At 41.0% G+C, this 15986-nt stretch overlaps 1 protein-coding gene across 10 annotated transcripts in view; it reads right to left on the bottom strand.

Moving 5' to 3' along the window:
* FHIT (fragile histidine triad diadenosine triphosphatase) overlaps window positions 1-15986 on the bottom strand; it is a 1510123-nt gene that overhangs the window by 340679 nt on the left and 1153458 nt on the right. The window contains exon 1 of one of the 10 annotated variants that reach the window (XM_055383489.2): window positions 6597-6770. The exons of the other annotated variants lie outside the window; for them this stretch is intronic. The gene's annotated coding sequence lies outside the window, so the exon portion shown is untranslated. Of the gene's footprint in view, window positions 1-6596; window positions 6771-15986 lie in introns of those variants that run through there. 10 annotated transcript variants of the gene reach the window in all.

Genomic DNA, 15986 nt, shown 5'->3' on the forward strand with positions numbered 1-15986 from the left:
CAGCCATCACTTATGTAGTGCTTACTGTGTTCCAGGCATTGATCTAAACGCTTTACATATATGAATTCTTAATTCCTAATACAAAAAAGTGAGTGTTCCTTCTTGATCTGGAGCCAAGACTGCATCTATCCAAATGGGAATCTGATCATCTCTCCCATCTGTGCCCCACCCCAAGTACATCAATGGTCTACATGGCAATGCTACAATTAATTCCAGAAGTAAACTTAACCTCTCACTAAGTGCCCAACCAAAGAGAATGCATGGTTTCCCAGTATGAAAATGTGAAGGATCAATTCGCAATTTGTTTCCTGCAAAACTGTCATTCCTCTCTTCATACCCATCACTGGAGAAATTACTTTTCAGACCATTCTACAGCTTGGGAATACTAAATAAGCCCTAATGAGTTCAAAAGTCAGTAATGACAGTGCTAATTCAGTGGCCTGTTTGGTAGAAAGTCAGTCTCCCTTCTTCAAAAGCAAAATAGGATTATCAAGTGAGCTGGGAGAATTTTCTTTACGTGATTGATGGGTAGAAAAAGTAATCACCTTTGAAGTGCCGCAACATACAATATATCTCCTGTGTTCTCTTTCTTCTTCTGACACCCACAAGTAATTGAAGGGAAGGGAGCCTCTTAGAATGACCAACAAAGTGAAGGTGACAACCCTTTCTCTGCTATCTACCACTAGAGTGACATGCTGGGGTCTTGAATAGTTGAGAACTGACATGAGTGTCTTTGATGGGCTGCTTTGATGCTTGGTTCAGAGTGTACCTGCCACCAGTCAGGCCACACAGGCTTTGGGTGAAACATACATCTAAGGAGACAAGTGTTACTACTTCTTAGAAGCAAAGGGCCTGTGCACCTGTGTAAGAAGATCTGTTGTCTGAGCTCTGGGGTCGGGGTAAGATCCTCAAGGTGGAAGTGAAGGAAATCAAGGAGCAAAGCAAGTTGAAGCAGGTAAGAAACACTGAATATGATTTCAAAATAGTTTCTCATCATACTCATCCATAATGACCGATTAACCACAATGTTCAGACTGACAACTAGGAGATCATTAGCCTCTTGGCCTCAGCTCACTGATGCAGAAGCAGACAGTCGTCTCCTTGGAAAAGGCACTGCTCTACAGTAGCTTACTTTGTAAAGGGATTTTTGCAACTACAAGTAATTCAACTGAAACAGAGTTGACACTCAAAAACCTTAAGTAGCAGGGATTATCAGGCAGGTGAACAGTTTTATTCTTAAGAGCTCACTCTTTCTGAACTCTCCTAAAGCCCATCCAGGCAAGGACATATCAGTTTGTTATCTGAAGGAAGAAAAATGCTTTGAAGAAGATTTATAAGGAGGAAGGGTCTTTGGTTTATTGACAAGAAAGTAAAAGACTTTCTAGAGTTGTAAGCGAAATGTCCCTGTTCAGGTTCTAGAACTTGCTGGCTAGAGAACAGATGGCTGCCACTTGTTGGCACCTGGAGTGATAAGGAGTTGAGGAAGGAAGAGAGTGTCATCCATGTGATCTGGCACAGAACATTCTTCTCTGGAGCCACTCTTATACAGAAGAGACTGGGATGTTTGGGGGGTTTACTGTATGATATGGTTTGAATCTGTGTCCCTGCCCAAATTTCATGTGGGATTGTAATCCTTAATGTTGGAAGTGGGGCACGGTGAGAGGTGATTTGATCATGGGGGCGGTTTCTCACGAATGGTTTAGCACCATCCCCCTGGTGCTGTTCTCATGATAGTAAGTTACCATGAGATCTGGCTGTTTAAAAGTGTGCGGCACCTCCCACCTTGCCCTTCTTCTCCTGCTCCCACCACATGAGATGCCTCACTCCCCCTTTCCCTTTGCCATGACTGGAAGCTTGCTGAGACCTCCCTAGAAGCCGAAGCTGCTATGCTTCCTGTATGGCGTACAGAACTGTGAGCCAATTAAACCTCTTTTCTTTATAAATTACCCAGTCTCAGATATTTCTTTATAGCAATGTGAGAACAGACAAATACACCATAGTACCTCCAACCTGCTAATTAAGTCAGGAGTCTCCCCCTGGTTAGCTGCTACCCACAGGCTCCACTACTGGTGAGTCGTAGAAGACAGATAAAGGCATTTTAAGGAATAGTACAACAATAATCTCCAGATACATCTGCAATCAAGTAACAGTAACCCCTCTCAGAAGCTATGCCAGTATGTTGCAGACACTGAACACACATCTGTTAAATGAATGAAAATGAATGAAAGAATAAATGATTATACAGCATACTTGTTTCATAATTGTAACTGGTTTATATTGATTTGGTTATATCTGCTTGGTACCATGTGAGTTTTGATTACATAAAGATCTACAGTCTTTGTATGACATGGCCTCAGAACACAAGTCAACTTCTTCATCTGGTTCTCAACCTAAGAAATAATGATCTGTTGCAAGGACAGGCTAGCCATGGTAGAAGTATGAAGCAACATTTTATCTACATAGTACTTTAGAGGTAATGTAAAAGATTTTCAAAATCATGGTTTTACAATGTCTACATTAAGGTCTGGCTTTTAACTAAAAAGTATGTGAAACATGATAGCATTTCTAGATTGATTCCATTCAGAGGTGCTTTTATTTCACACATATATCTCAGACCAAGGGTAAGTATGGTAAGAACAAGTCACTAGGAGGCCAGCAAGAGAGGATTAATGAATGGAAGAAATGGAAAGGAGGGTGAAACACTGGTAAACTCATCCCAGCTCCAGCAAGAGGTGCCAAGATATCTGAGCTAGCTGGAACAGCACAATAATAAAAATAATAACAATAATGACATTCACTGTGAGCAAAAGAACTCTGTAAGCAAATCAAAAATATCAGTGTTAAGGGTCTTAATAGCTGATTATAATGAACTTCCTCATGTAATCTCAGGGAGCAGAAAAGAGAAAATAGATTGTGCATCTGTTCAAACTAAACATATTTCAAGCTGGAACCAGCTTGGTGCCAAAGACATCTCTGTCACAGAGAAGAAAAAATTCCAAATGGAAGAAAAATTCCACTTCATGCTCAAACACCATGAACTTCGACAGGAAAATTAGGTAACCACTGCCTCACTTACAAGGCAACGCATCAGTCTCCTATGGCTGCAGTAACAAATTAACACAAACTTAGTGGCTTCAAACCACACCACTTTCTTATCTTGCTCTTCTGGAAGTTGGGGGTCTGACACAGGTCTCCAGGTGTGGGCAAAGCTGACACCTTGAGCCTGACACAGGTCTAAAATCAAGTTGTGGGCAGAGGTGATTTCCTTTCCAGAGGCTTTTTTTCCAGTTTCTAGAGTCCACCTACATTCCTTGGCTCGTGGCCTCTTCCTCCATCTTTAAAGTCAGCAATAATGGGACGAAACCATCTCACATCACATCACTCTGACTTGCTTTTCTGCCTCCCACCTCCACTTCTAAGAATCCTTGAGATTACACTGAGCCCATCTGGACAGTCGAGGATAATCTTCCTATTTTAACATCAGCTATTCAGCAACCTCAATCCCATCTGCAACCTTAATTCCCCACTGCATACAAGGTAACACAGCCACAGTTTCTGGGGATTAAGACATGGACGTCTTCGGTAGGAGGTGGGTATTCTATCCAGGGATCCCCAACCTCCATGCCACACAGCAGGAGGTGAGTGGTGGGTGAGCAAGCATTACTGCCTGAGGTTAGCTTCCTGTCAGATCAGCAGCAGCATTCAATTCTCATAAGAGCAAGAACCCTACTATGAACTGCACATGCGAAGGATTTAGAATGCGGGCTCCTTATGAGAATCTAATGCCTAATGATATGGGGTGGAACAGTTTCATCCCGAAACCACTCCCTCCACCACCTGGTGTGTGGAAAAATTGTCTTCCATGAAACAGGTCCCCGGTGTCATAAAGGTTGGGGACTCCTGTTCTATATTGCCTACTACAGGCATCAGTGTTTCAAATTTCCTTAAAAATCTGTTCAGCTCCAGCTACCACAAATACAAGTGAGTGCCTCTCATTTGTGAAAAACTGTGTATGTGGAAGGTGTGAGAATCCTATCTTATTTTGCTAGGCAGAGCTGAATATATGTGCTCTCAGAGCCCCCAAAATTCCAGAAAACCAAAATTTAAAAAAAAATTGAAGATTAAAAAACAGAGAGACAGTGTTACCCAGTGAAGTTTCTAAGAGAGTCTACCCACTAACAGAATTTTCCCCATCTCAAGTTCTTAATCATTCATTTTGTTACTTTTTTTTATATTTGACAAATGATATCTAATGCATTTCATTGCTGTTAGCAGTTGAGACACTTATGAGAAATTAAAACCCCATTAAGTGTGAAGGTATCTAAACAATACCAGATCTGCCTTCCACTGAATATATTTTGGGATGACAGGTCTGCTTCATCTGACTCCTCAACAAGAACAGCTTATGAAACTCACAGTTTTAGTGACAGGGCCCAACCGGCACCTATTTCTGTAGCACCTGGAAAAAAAATGCCCACACAGGCAATACATCTGATACAGAAATGAAATTAAATAGAACAATATTGAGGCATCAACCACTCAGATCCATTTCATTGTTTCCTATCCTGAGACAACCTAATTGAAGGTGGCATTCCAAGGTTAAATCCTAGCTCTGACAGCATCTCCTGTCAGACACCTGTCAAAATGTAATAAGACACCTGTGAAAGGGAAGTGATGCCAAAGCCACATCATTTTCCCCTACACCTTGATTCCTAACTTGCAGGATTCATGTCACCAAGCAAACAGAGTGGTAGCTGGGTGCTGTTGGCACTGTGCCACCATTTGCAGGTGAAGGAGGGAAGGGAAGGGAACGCAAGGTGGGGGGGGAGAGAAAGAGAGAGAGAGAGAAGAAGAGAGAGAGAGAAGGAGAGAGAGAGAGAAAAAAAAGACAACACTGCAAAAGGAAGCACCCAAGCGTTTTAAGTTCAGCAAATGATTATGAGCATAAAAGGACAACTCTGAACGGACTTAAATTTTAGGATTCATCCCTAGAGTCTTGATCATGATCAGAAGCAGGGAATTATTTTTTAATATCTGTTTTACAAAATTAAGGGGTGGTAGCTTTCATGCAAATGAGCGCTTTGAATGCTCACAACACCAAATGGGCTTCATTAGCTTAGCTGGGCAATTATGAAGCAGAAAGTAAAAAGCTGAGATAAAGACTTATCTCAAAAAGGTCTGAAGCAGGGCGTGTTGATAGCCAAGAGGCACAACCATGCATTTTGTACATTTATTACCTCGGAGGCAAAACTTCTAGGATTCTAGATAGCTTTGAAAGCAGTGCATACATTCCATTTAACACCCAAATGAAACAGGTGGAATGTTTAAAGATCTGTAGAAAGTCTTGAAATCGTTCCCACACATTGGAAGATTTTACCAAACCTTCTCTATTTATTCTAAGTGCTTTTTCTATTGTTTTTCAATTGCTTCTCTCATTTCCTTCCCGTGTACATTTCAGATAAAATTGGAGAGCTTAAAATGCGACTAAATATAACCCCTGCACTAAGCAAACAGTGAATAAATCCTTAAGAAATTATTTTTGAAGCATATTCTTTCTGATTTGATTTAAAAACTGCAATATCACATATGAGTCTTGCTCAGGGGAAAGGCTATTTGTTTACAAGACGACCAAGCATGTAGAGGGAAAGCTGAGGGTGAAGGGACTGAATCCGGTTCTCAGCTATTTCAATACAGATGCTTTTCTAGATATTCGGCCTCATTGTAAGTTAAAGAATCAAACATAAATCAGATCTCTCACAGGCTGAGAAAAGGCAAAACCACAGCCTGTTAGTTCTGTAAAAGGACCATTCTAGTCGGCCTATCTGGTGCAACCACCTTGTTTAAAAGACAGTAAACTGAATCCAGCAAAAGTTTATTGACTTGGTCCAGAATATTACTGAGCCACCACCACAGCCAGGCTTACATCTCAGAGCTCCTGTTTCCCATCCTGGGCTGTCTATATTCTTCCACGTCACCTCCCCAGGTGGATGGCTTTGAGAAGAAGGGAATCATAAAAAGACTAGAAATAACATATATACCTTGAAGGAGCTGACGCAGGATTTTTTCTTGATCACTTTGCAAGCCACGGACCTCTGGCCAGTGACACCCTGCCCAGGCCTCACTCGGCCATGCTACTTGCTATAGGAGATGGCCCGCCCACTTAGCCTGCTCAGGCTGACTCTGACTTGCACACTAGTTCCCAAGATCTTGTCCTGCGCCCAAGCAGAATGAGGATACACTGACAATCAAAGAGAAAGTCAGGGAGTTTTACTGAGTGATGAAAACAGCTTTCAGCAGAGTGGGGATGCAGGGGTGGTCCCCCTATCTGAAGGCAGGAAAGTCCACCCAATTTGTCTGAGTCTGGGGCTTTTATAGGCTCAGAATAGGGGAGGGGCAGGCAGTAGGTAGTACTGGAAAAAGCAACATTAGATTGGTTCAACGGCATTATTCAGAAAGAATCAACCAAGAAAGGTCAGGCAAACAGAAACGGAAGTTCTCACTCTGGGTCGCAGGTTTCATCCAGGACCAGCAGTCTGGTCTTTCAGCCTTCAGGCTGTTTCTGTTGGTTCGGAGGTGGGATTTCACTGGGGACTCACCTCTATCTGACTAGGTATTTGGCTGCCTCCTATTGTCCTCAGAGTCATCTGTTCATCAGTTTGTTTTCCGTGTACCTTCCTTTCTCACAAACATTCCATTGGCAGATTTCTGTTTTGTTCTGTGTGTTTCCTTTCCTTCTCCCCAGTTCAAGCTGAAGCAGATGCATGGACAAAGAAAAACAAACTGCTGGCTAAATACAGAACAGAGAGTGTCATAGAATGTTTACAGAGGAAATGGTTTTAGGAACCAGAGAGTAAGAAAAGCTCAGGCTGGGGAAGGGGCAGGAGGATGCAAGAGGGAATGACTTTAGGGTATAAAAGGAACAGAAATGGCCAGGCACAGTGGCTTGTGCCTATAATCCTAGCACCTTGGGAGACTGGGGCAGGAGGATTCCTTCAGGCTAGGAGTTCAAGGCCAACTTGGCCAACACAGTGAAACCCTATCTCTATTATTATTAAAACAAAAAAAAAGGAATAGAAGAACTCGAGTCCTTAAAGAATTAGGGTCTCCATCTAGAGTACCAGGTGGCCAGGTGAAAACATACCCAAATATCAAGTAAGGACACCCATTGGCCAGCACCCCCAAACTTTAGTCCAGTTATTACACCCAACTTGGACTGGCGATTTATCCCCTACAGGTAATTGAACATATTATGGTCTGGGAAATCTACCAGCCCCTCCAAACAGAAGATGAGGAACTTAAATGGAATAGTAGGAAGGGGGAGCTTTACCTCTTGACTATGATGGGTCTAAATAGAATGAGCTGGGAATTTCCCTAGGAGCCCAGGGTAGTGCTACGAAGAGGGCACACCACCCCTGATGTACACTGTGTTCATTTGGGAGCTATCTAGTCCCAGTTTTTCCAAGACAGACTCCAGGGAAAACAGGTCTACCTTGAACAACATGGGTTTGAACTGTGTGAGTCCACTTATACATGGATTTTCTTTCACCTTCACTACCTCTGAGATAGCAAGACCAACCCCTCCTCTTCCTCCTCCTTTACAGCCTACTTAATGAGAAGACAATAAGGATGAAAAGTCTTTACAATGATCCATTTCCACTTAATAGTAATTATAATTCCTCTTTCTGATTTTCATCTTTTCTTAATTCTACCAATTAATTTTTTCTTTTTTTTTTAATTTTATTATTATTATACTTTAAGCTTTAGGGTACATGTGCACAATGTGCAGGTTTGTTACATATGTATACATGTGCCATGTTGGTGTGCTGCACCCATTAACTCGTCATTTAGCATTAGGTATATTTCCTAATGCTATCCCTCCCCCCTCCCCCCACCCCACAACAGTCCCCAGAGTGTGATGTTCCCCTTCCTGTGTCCATGTGTTCTCATTGTTCAGTTCCCACCTACAAGTGAGAACATGCGGTGTTTGGTTTTTTGTCCTTGCCATAGTTTGCTGAGAATGATGGTTTCCAGTTTCATCCATGTCCCTACAAAGGACATGAACTCATCATTTTTTATGGCTGCATAGTATTCCATGGTGTATATGTGCCACATTTTCTTAATGCAGTCTATTGTTGTTGGACATTTAGGTTGGTTCCAAGTCTTTGCTATTGTGAATAGTGCTGCAGTAAACATATGTGTGCATGTGTCTTTATAGCAGCATGATTTATAGTCATTTGGGTATATACCCAGTAATGGGATGGCTGGGTCAAATGGGATTTCTAGTTCTGGATCCCTGAGGAATTGCCACACTGACTTCCACAATGGTTGAACTAGTTTACAGTCCCACCAACAGTGTAAAAGTGTTCCTATTTCTCCACATCCTCTCCAGCACCTGTTGTTTCCTGACTTTTTAATGATCGCCATTCTAACTGGTGTGAGATGGTATCTCATCGTGGTTTTGATTTGCATTTCTCTGATGGCCAGTGATGATGAGCATTTTTTCATGTGTTTTTTGGCTGCATAAATGTCTTCTTTTGAGAAGTGTCTGTTCATATCCTTTGCCCATTTTTTGATGGGGTTGTTTGCTTTTTTCTTGTAAATTTGTTTGAGTTCATTGCAGATTCTGGATATTAGCCCTTTGTCAGATGAGTAGATTGCAAAAATTTTCTCCCATTCTGTAGGTTGCCTGTTCACTCTGATGGTAGTTTCTTTTGCTGTGCAGAAGCTCTTTAGTTCTTACTAATATTTTCTTTTCTCTAGCTTACTTTATTGTAAGAATACAGTATATAATACATACAACATACAAAATGTGTTAACGATTGTGTTATCAGTAAGGCTTCTGGTAAAAAGTAGTCAAATTTTGGGAGAGTCAAAAGTTACATATAGACTTTTGACTGCCTGGGAGTCAGCACCCCTAACCCCTGTGATGTTCAAGGGTCAGTTGTATTCTGTTAGCTCACCAATGTTTACCTGATCTTTCACTTGTCCTAACTTCTCATATGGAAAGGATAGGCCAATGATATAGTAGAGTCCTTAGATTTGACTGCTGACCACTGGCTCTCTCCAGTATAACTGCGTCTGCCTCTTCACCCCATCTCCCACTGTGCCTAAAACCCAACACTCCAGCCAAAGAGTAATCATGTGCTGTTGCCTGAACATACCCCATACTTGTCTCCTACTAGTCTTTGCTCATGCCAGTCTTCCTACCTCAAAGGCTCTCCCTTTGCTCTGTTTACCTCTTGATAACTTATCCATCTACCAACCAATAATTTTTAACATCTGAAATGATTCACAGATGGAATGGGATGGGCTCAAACCATAAAAATAATAATGGCTAATTTCGTGTCAGGAACTGTACTAAGCATGTGGAATACATTATTCTCATAATTACCTAAGAGGGAGCTATAATAATCCTCATTTCATAGATGAGACCCAGGAGGGTCAAAGAACATTCCCAAGGTCACTCAGCTGGGATTCTGACCCAATCAGTAGGACTTTAGAGCTGGGCTGTTAACCTGTACCCTCTATGCCTCTAATGGTCCTTCTAACACTGTGACCCTGGCATTTTATAATGTAACTGTTTCTCCCCAGATCCCTTTCTGAATGCCCCCAGTGAGCTGTAACCCCTCCTTACTCTGGAAGTTATCTCACTGGCCTCACCCGACATATTTACATACTTTTTTCATCTCACCAAATACAGATGGTCCCCAACTTCCAATGGTTCATCTCAAATTTTTCTGACTTTTTAATGGTTTACTGGGAGTATTAAATGCATTTTAACTCACGATAGGTTTACTGGGACACAGCTCCATCATATGTCACAGAGCATGTATACTGGGTAAGCTTCATGGAAGCAGAAACTCTGACTGATTTACCCACAATCAGACTGTCTGAGCTGCAGCAGATATTAAAGTATTTTTCATGAATGAACATCTTTCATGCTTCACACAGTAGCAGCGCTCCGTAAACGGTTGTGGTGTGTGTTGAATACTGCTGCTCAAACAATTATCAGGATCAATAGTCACAGTTTTTCACAGTAGCACACTGGAACCCCCTTTCTTCACTGGGAGTGCTGCCCTGACCCTGACAATCAGGTCAACTGGACAGTCTGTTCTCACCAGGCTCAATATAGGACTGAAAAGCTATCTTCTCCAACCAAGTTGTTTGGATCACCTGAGGTCAGGAGTTCGAGACCAGCCTGACCCCCGTCAATATGGTAAAACCCTGTCTCTACTAAAAATAAAAAATTAGCCAGGCATGGTGGTGGATGCCTGTAGTCCCAGCTACTCGGGAGGCTGAGACAGGAGAATCGCTTGAACCCGGGAGGTGGAGTTTGCACTGAGCCGAGATTGTGCCACTGTACTCCATCCTGGGCAACAGAGCAAGACTCTGCCTCAGAAAAAAAAAAAAAAAATTGTGATTTTTTGGAACCATTAAATTCTTCACTGGTGTCATGGTACAAACAAAATCACTTGCTTTGACTCTTGGCCAAGTCCAGAATTGTGTCATTTTAAAAAACTGGTTTTTAAAAATCCTAAGTTGTTTCCACCGCAGGCACAGGCAGGGGAGCCTTCCTCCCTCACTACGCTGACCCTGAGTGGTTCCAGTCCCATCATTCCAGAAACCCCTCTCTGGTCTTGTATCAAAAACACCACAAATCACTGGGATTGCTCTGTCATGGGGTAGAAGGGGCTCGAGGACAAAGTTTAGCTTAAAACCAGAGTGAATTTATTTCTATTATGTATGGTTAAATCATGACTTCTTTTCTAATCCCTAAAGCTAAACAGTAGAGTCATGCTGGAGACACACCATCACCTATGTCAATCAGACAAAATTAAAACAGAGACCAATATCTCCTTGTTTCATTTAATTTTGTTCTCTTGTTACTGCATGTGTGACACCAAGAACCACTTGACCTTTGGACAAAAAAGTAGTTATATATAAGCCATGTATGGCTAAGGTCCTGTTTTCACAGGCCAGGAACATGTAACAGCTCTAATTCTTGTTGACTCTATTTCTGAAATAGAGTCTGAATATGTACACTTCTTTCTGTCTCAAAGTCTACCCCCTAGGCCAGACCACCATTGCTTCTTACCTGGGGAACAGGGCAGCATCTGCTCTTAACTGACCTGCCGGCCTCCCCTCCCTATTCTAATCCTTTCTGTATACAGCCGCCAGAAGGGCTTGACACAAATGTAAAGCAGGGAACCCTGACCCTGTGCTTCAATGACTTTTCAATGCATGGAGAATAACCAAGCACATTACCTGGCCTGCAAGGCCCTGCATAATGTGATGTGGCACTGTACAGATGGCCACGTCCACCTCGGGCCACTCTCCCTCACACCTCCTGCACCCTGGGCTCACTGGCTTCCTCTCACACCTGAGCACTTGCTGCTCCTTTGACCTGGAGCTCTCTTCTTTCAGCTCCCCAGGACTGGCTCTTGCTCATCCGTTAAGTTTCAGCTAAGTGTCACCTTCAGAAAGTCCTCTCTACCTATGCTTTCTACAAAGGTCTCTGCCTTCCCTCACCCACCCCATGCTATTTTCTATTACATTACGTATTTTTTTCTTCCTGCTCCTTTTTACACAAACTGCAATGATTGTCTTTATGTATTGACTTACTTATCTTCAATTTTCCCTATTGGAATGTAATTCCATGAGGGCACAGCCCTTGTTTATCTTGTTTGGCATTGTACCCCCTATTAACCTGCAACACATCACATGGATGTAAACAGTGTCTGTGCAATGAATAAATTAATGAATGCCGAGTTCCATCACATTCCAAGGTCTGTCATTACCTGGGCCCCCGCCATCCTTTCCAGCCTTATCAACCAGCGCTCTCCCACATGGACAATTACACAAGGCACACTGAGCCACCTGCTTCAGGAATAGGTCACTTTTTCTTGCCTCTGAAATTTTATAGCAGCTGTTGCCTCTCGCTAGGATGCCTTTCTTCCCTTCCTCACTCAAGTCTAATTCTGCTCAAGGATCAGTTTAATTGTTACTTCCTCTAGGATTTCAAAAGAATTTTTGAATGCACCAAGGCAAAGTTAAATGTGGCAACAATCTGTCAGAATAGCTGCCTTTTGGTGGGTGAGTCCCAGAAGTATAGAAATCATGGCTAAATCGTACCTTTATCTTCAATACAATACCTGGCACACAATAGGTGTTCAATGAGTGTTAGGCAAATGAGTGAGTTTAACTAAATTATAACTTCCTGAGAACTAACAACATCTCAATCACTACGCTCAGTGTAGATTGAGGCTGAGGGCCGCCAATGTTGGCAGCAGCAAAGCCTGCTTAAATATAATAACTAGAGCTGCATTGCACAGAAGTCCAGTTAGTGCAGAAGCATAAAGTTTTGAGGGTGTGTGAAAGGAAGAAAGACAAAGTTCAGGTGAGACATGGAAGCAACGAGAAATGCAACATGGGGCGAGTAAGCCAGCACTTTCTGCTTTCACTTCTATCACTTTGGAAACATTTAGTCCAGAATGATCTGGGGGTTCTTACTTATGGTTCTAAGACAGCCTCCACATTCCTCAGCATGTCCAGTCACAATCACCATCTCCCCAAGAAGGCACAAAGTAAGCATCTGTAAATCCATAGTTGGCTATTTTGGAAAATTAGTGTTAAATAAGAATTTTAAAAAAAACCCTTCACCTTTATGTGTAATAAAGCACTGCTTAACAATCAAGGTCACCCATGTCAATAACACTCCCCACGCAAAGCTTCATATCTATTTAATTCCTAGGCTCATAAAGACCACTGACACTAACATCATTACAGGATTCAAGGGAGAATAACATAAAGAGAATGTGCAGGATAATTTTCAAAATAAAAGAGAAAGAAATGACACATCTACATATCAAACCACACAAGTCCCGTGTCTGATAAAATCACAATTATAGATTTGGTGCATTTAACCAGTCATACATGCCATGCATTTGCGAAGGTGCCATATGGGGGAGTTGTGGAAAGTCAAATAATTCCTAGACTTCTTCTTTCCGAGCACACGTGACAAATGAATATTATTTACCCCTGTAGTATAGAAATTATGAAGCTTAAGACCCCATTGCTTCTTTTTAATAAAACCTAACACATCACAGCTTCCTGCTTGACCCAGCTCCTTGGTCTTTGCACGTTCTCCTCTCTGGGCAGCTCTCTCTCAGTTTTACCCCCTACCACAGGAAAGGAGACAGCTGTGTTTTTAGAGCTGACAGACTTGTTTTTACTTTATAAACACACTGTATATTGTAGGGGAGGAAACGATCACCCCTATTCCCCTCCTTAGTTCTTATGTGGGCTCTTTGGCCCGATCTAGGAACCAAATTGACACAACACAGATTAACAAAGAAAGGCGTACACATTTTATTAATTTTACACATACATGGGAATCTTCACAAGACAGTGAAGTTCAAAGAAGTGACCAAAGCAACACGCTTTTACACATTTTAGACAAAAACAAACAAACAAACACCACGATAAATTTGTGAAGAAATGACAGGATAAAAAGGGATCTGGCTAGGGGAAACAAGTTCTATGGGAGTGACCAGAAGCTATATGAATGTAAAACAAGTAGAAGATAAGGATTATTTCAGGAAGTTTATTTGTTCAGACACATTGCAGCACCTAATCACAGTCTCCACTGATAAGAAATATTCTCTTACCCTTCTATGGAGAAGGCAGCCCTCCCAAAAGAATCTTTATGGCTTGCTCCGTGTAGAAAAAGACTTGTCAGTTAGCCCTCTGCAATTATACTTTTTCCAACGTTTTCAGCTCGAAATAATCAACATACCAATGCAGCATATTCTGGGATGGCATGTCCTTCACTGCTTCAGGAATATGTTTTCCTTTGTGCTTTACTTGGATATTAAGTTCCAACCAATTTTAATTATATGTTGCTTGTGCATAATATTGCCACTTCTAAAAAGCAGATCACTTTCTGAGTTAGAAAGCATATCTGCTTTCCCTCCTTATAGACACTTCTGATGCAGAAAGGAAGTAACTCCTATGCTCATATCAGATATGGGCTCATATTTCTGTTTCCAATTTAAGTCTGTGACCCCTACATGAGGCCAGGATTTTGAGAAGAGTGAGGAACGTAGACTCTTTTTAAACCATGCCACAGGCAAAAACTCAGAACTCATTTTGGGGAGGAAAAAATGTCCTATCAAACCAGTATACTATAAATTAAACAATGTAGCATCAAAGATAACTTTTCCTTTAGTTGTTACCCCTGAGTGGTCACGTAGCCATAAGAAAATCACCTCCTTGTCAACACATCATCAATCAACCAGTGTTCATTAAATACCAACTTTGTGCTAGAACCTGCTTGGTATAAAGAATTCTATTTTGTGTTCAATGTCTGCATTCAGTGCTTTGATAGTAATTATCTTTGAAATGACCCAAATCATTCCAAACAACTATAAGTGACTTTATATTCAGAATAGCAAAAAGCTGACTTGAACACACAATGTAAAAGTCTTGAAGAGAGAGTGAATTAAACTTTTTTTTTTTTTACAACAATCAATGGGCTTATAGAATAGAAAGAGAAAGAGGGGGAGAGGTTTTTATCTTTTAGAATTGCAATGCAGTGAATAGTGATACTAGAAGAACAATCACCAAAAGATTACAGATGAGAACTTCAGATGAAAATAACAATGAAACAAAGCAAAATTCAATTAATGGCCTTAGAGAATGTGAGATCAGAAAGAGAAACTGAAAGTTTTTTAGACTTCTCTTTAAGACAGACAAAATTTAGAATTTTTAAAAATCCATAATAAAAACCAGAACAATGCTACCTCGCCAAAGTTGAGTTCGAATTTAGCCACTTAAGTCACCAAGAATCCAGGAAACTCAGTTACTACGGGAACAGAGGTCCTCCTCTTCAGAAAGGAGGGCAGTGTTTCTTTCAAATTCCACCAGCTAAATTCAAGATCAATGATGGTTGTTTAATATCCTCTCTTGAAGCTCTTACTGTCTTTAGTATATTTTAAAATAAAATAAAAACTCAACAATAATGGAGCTCAATTAAGCATAATTTGTGTGCTTCAACCTTTGGCTGGGTGACTGCTCTCTACCGTTCACACTTGTACTGTAGAGCATTGCAATTTTTAATTAAGATCACTCATTCTGTTTCCCCTGAACCAACCAATGTTGAGGTTATTGTTTGGATACAAAACTCTCCAGGATACGGCTTCACTTAACAAGGACTTTGTTTCTTTCAAGTACCAGGCACTCATTGGTTCTGAGTATAGGCTGCCTGCCCTACCTTAAAATGCATCTCAACTTTATTTCAGAGATAGTAAGATTTCATTGTTACTCTACAGGACTTAGAAATAAATGCATGCATGTACTCACACACAAAATCTCTCGATAATTTTGCATATAATACAGTTTTTGTGCTCTATGCCAACATAGAACAGAATGTTTAGTAAATCACAGAGAAACACCTTTATTTCTTGAGACTGAGATATGTGTGGCTTCTCTACCTTTCTAGGAATTACATTTAAAATGTAAGAGGACAAGACCTCATCAACCTTTTATGCCTACTTTAGTGATCAGGGTGAAACATATAAGAATATTGCAACACCAAAGCTGTGTGTCACTACTCAGCTAATGGTACCTATAAAGAAACTTCTCTTAATTAGCTTTACCCTGAGCTAACTTCCTTTGCTCTGCCATGTATAATTAAATATGTTAGCAAGACAGAAATGTGAGACGTAGCAGCTTTCACACCCAAATTTCCAACTCCAAATTTATAAAAAGTGTGGATTTTTTTTAGTTGAAAGCCCATCATGAAGTATTTTACTTTTACTCTAAAAACTTTCAAAATTACATTAAAAGAAGAAAAAGAAAAAGGGCAGTAAAATTAGTAATGAGAGATGAATTTTCAGAGAAAAGAATTCTACAGTAGTCCCTCCTGATCTGCAGTTTCCCATTCAGTGGTTTCAGTTACCCTTGGTTAACCATGGTCCAAAAATATT

This window comes from Gorilla gorilla, chromosome 2 (assembly GCF_029281585.2).
Source record: "Gorilla gorilla gorilla isolate KB3781 chromosome 2, NHGRI_mGorGor1-v2.1_pri, whole genome shotgun sequence".
NCBI lineage: Eukaryota > Metazoa > Chordata > Mammalia > Primates > Hominidae > Gorilla > Gorilla gorilla.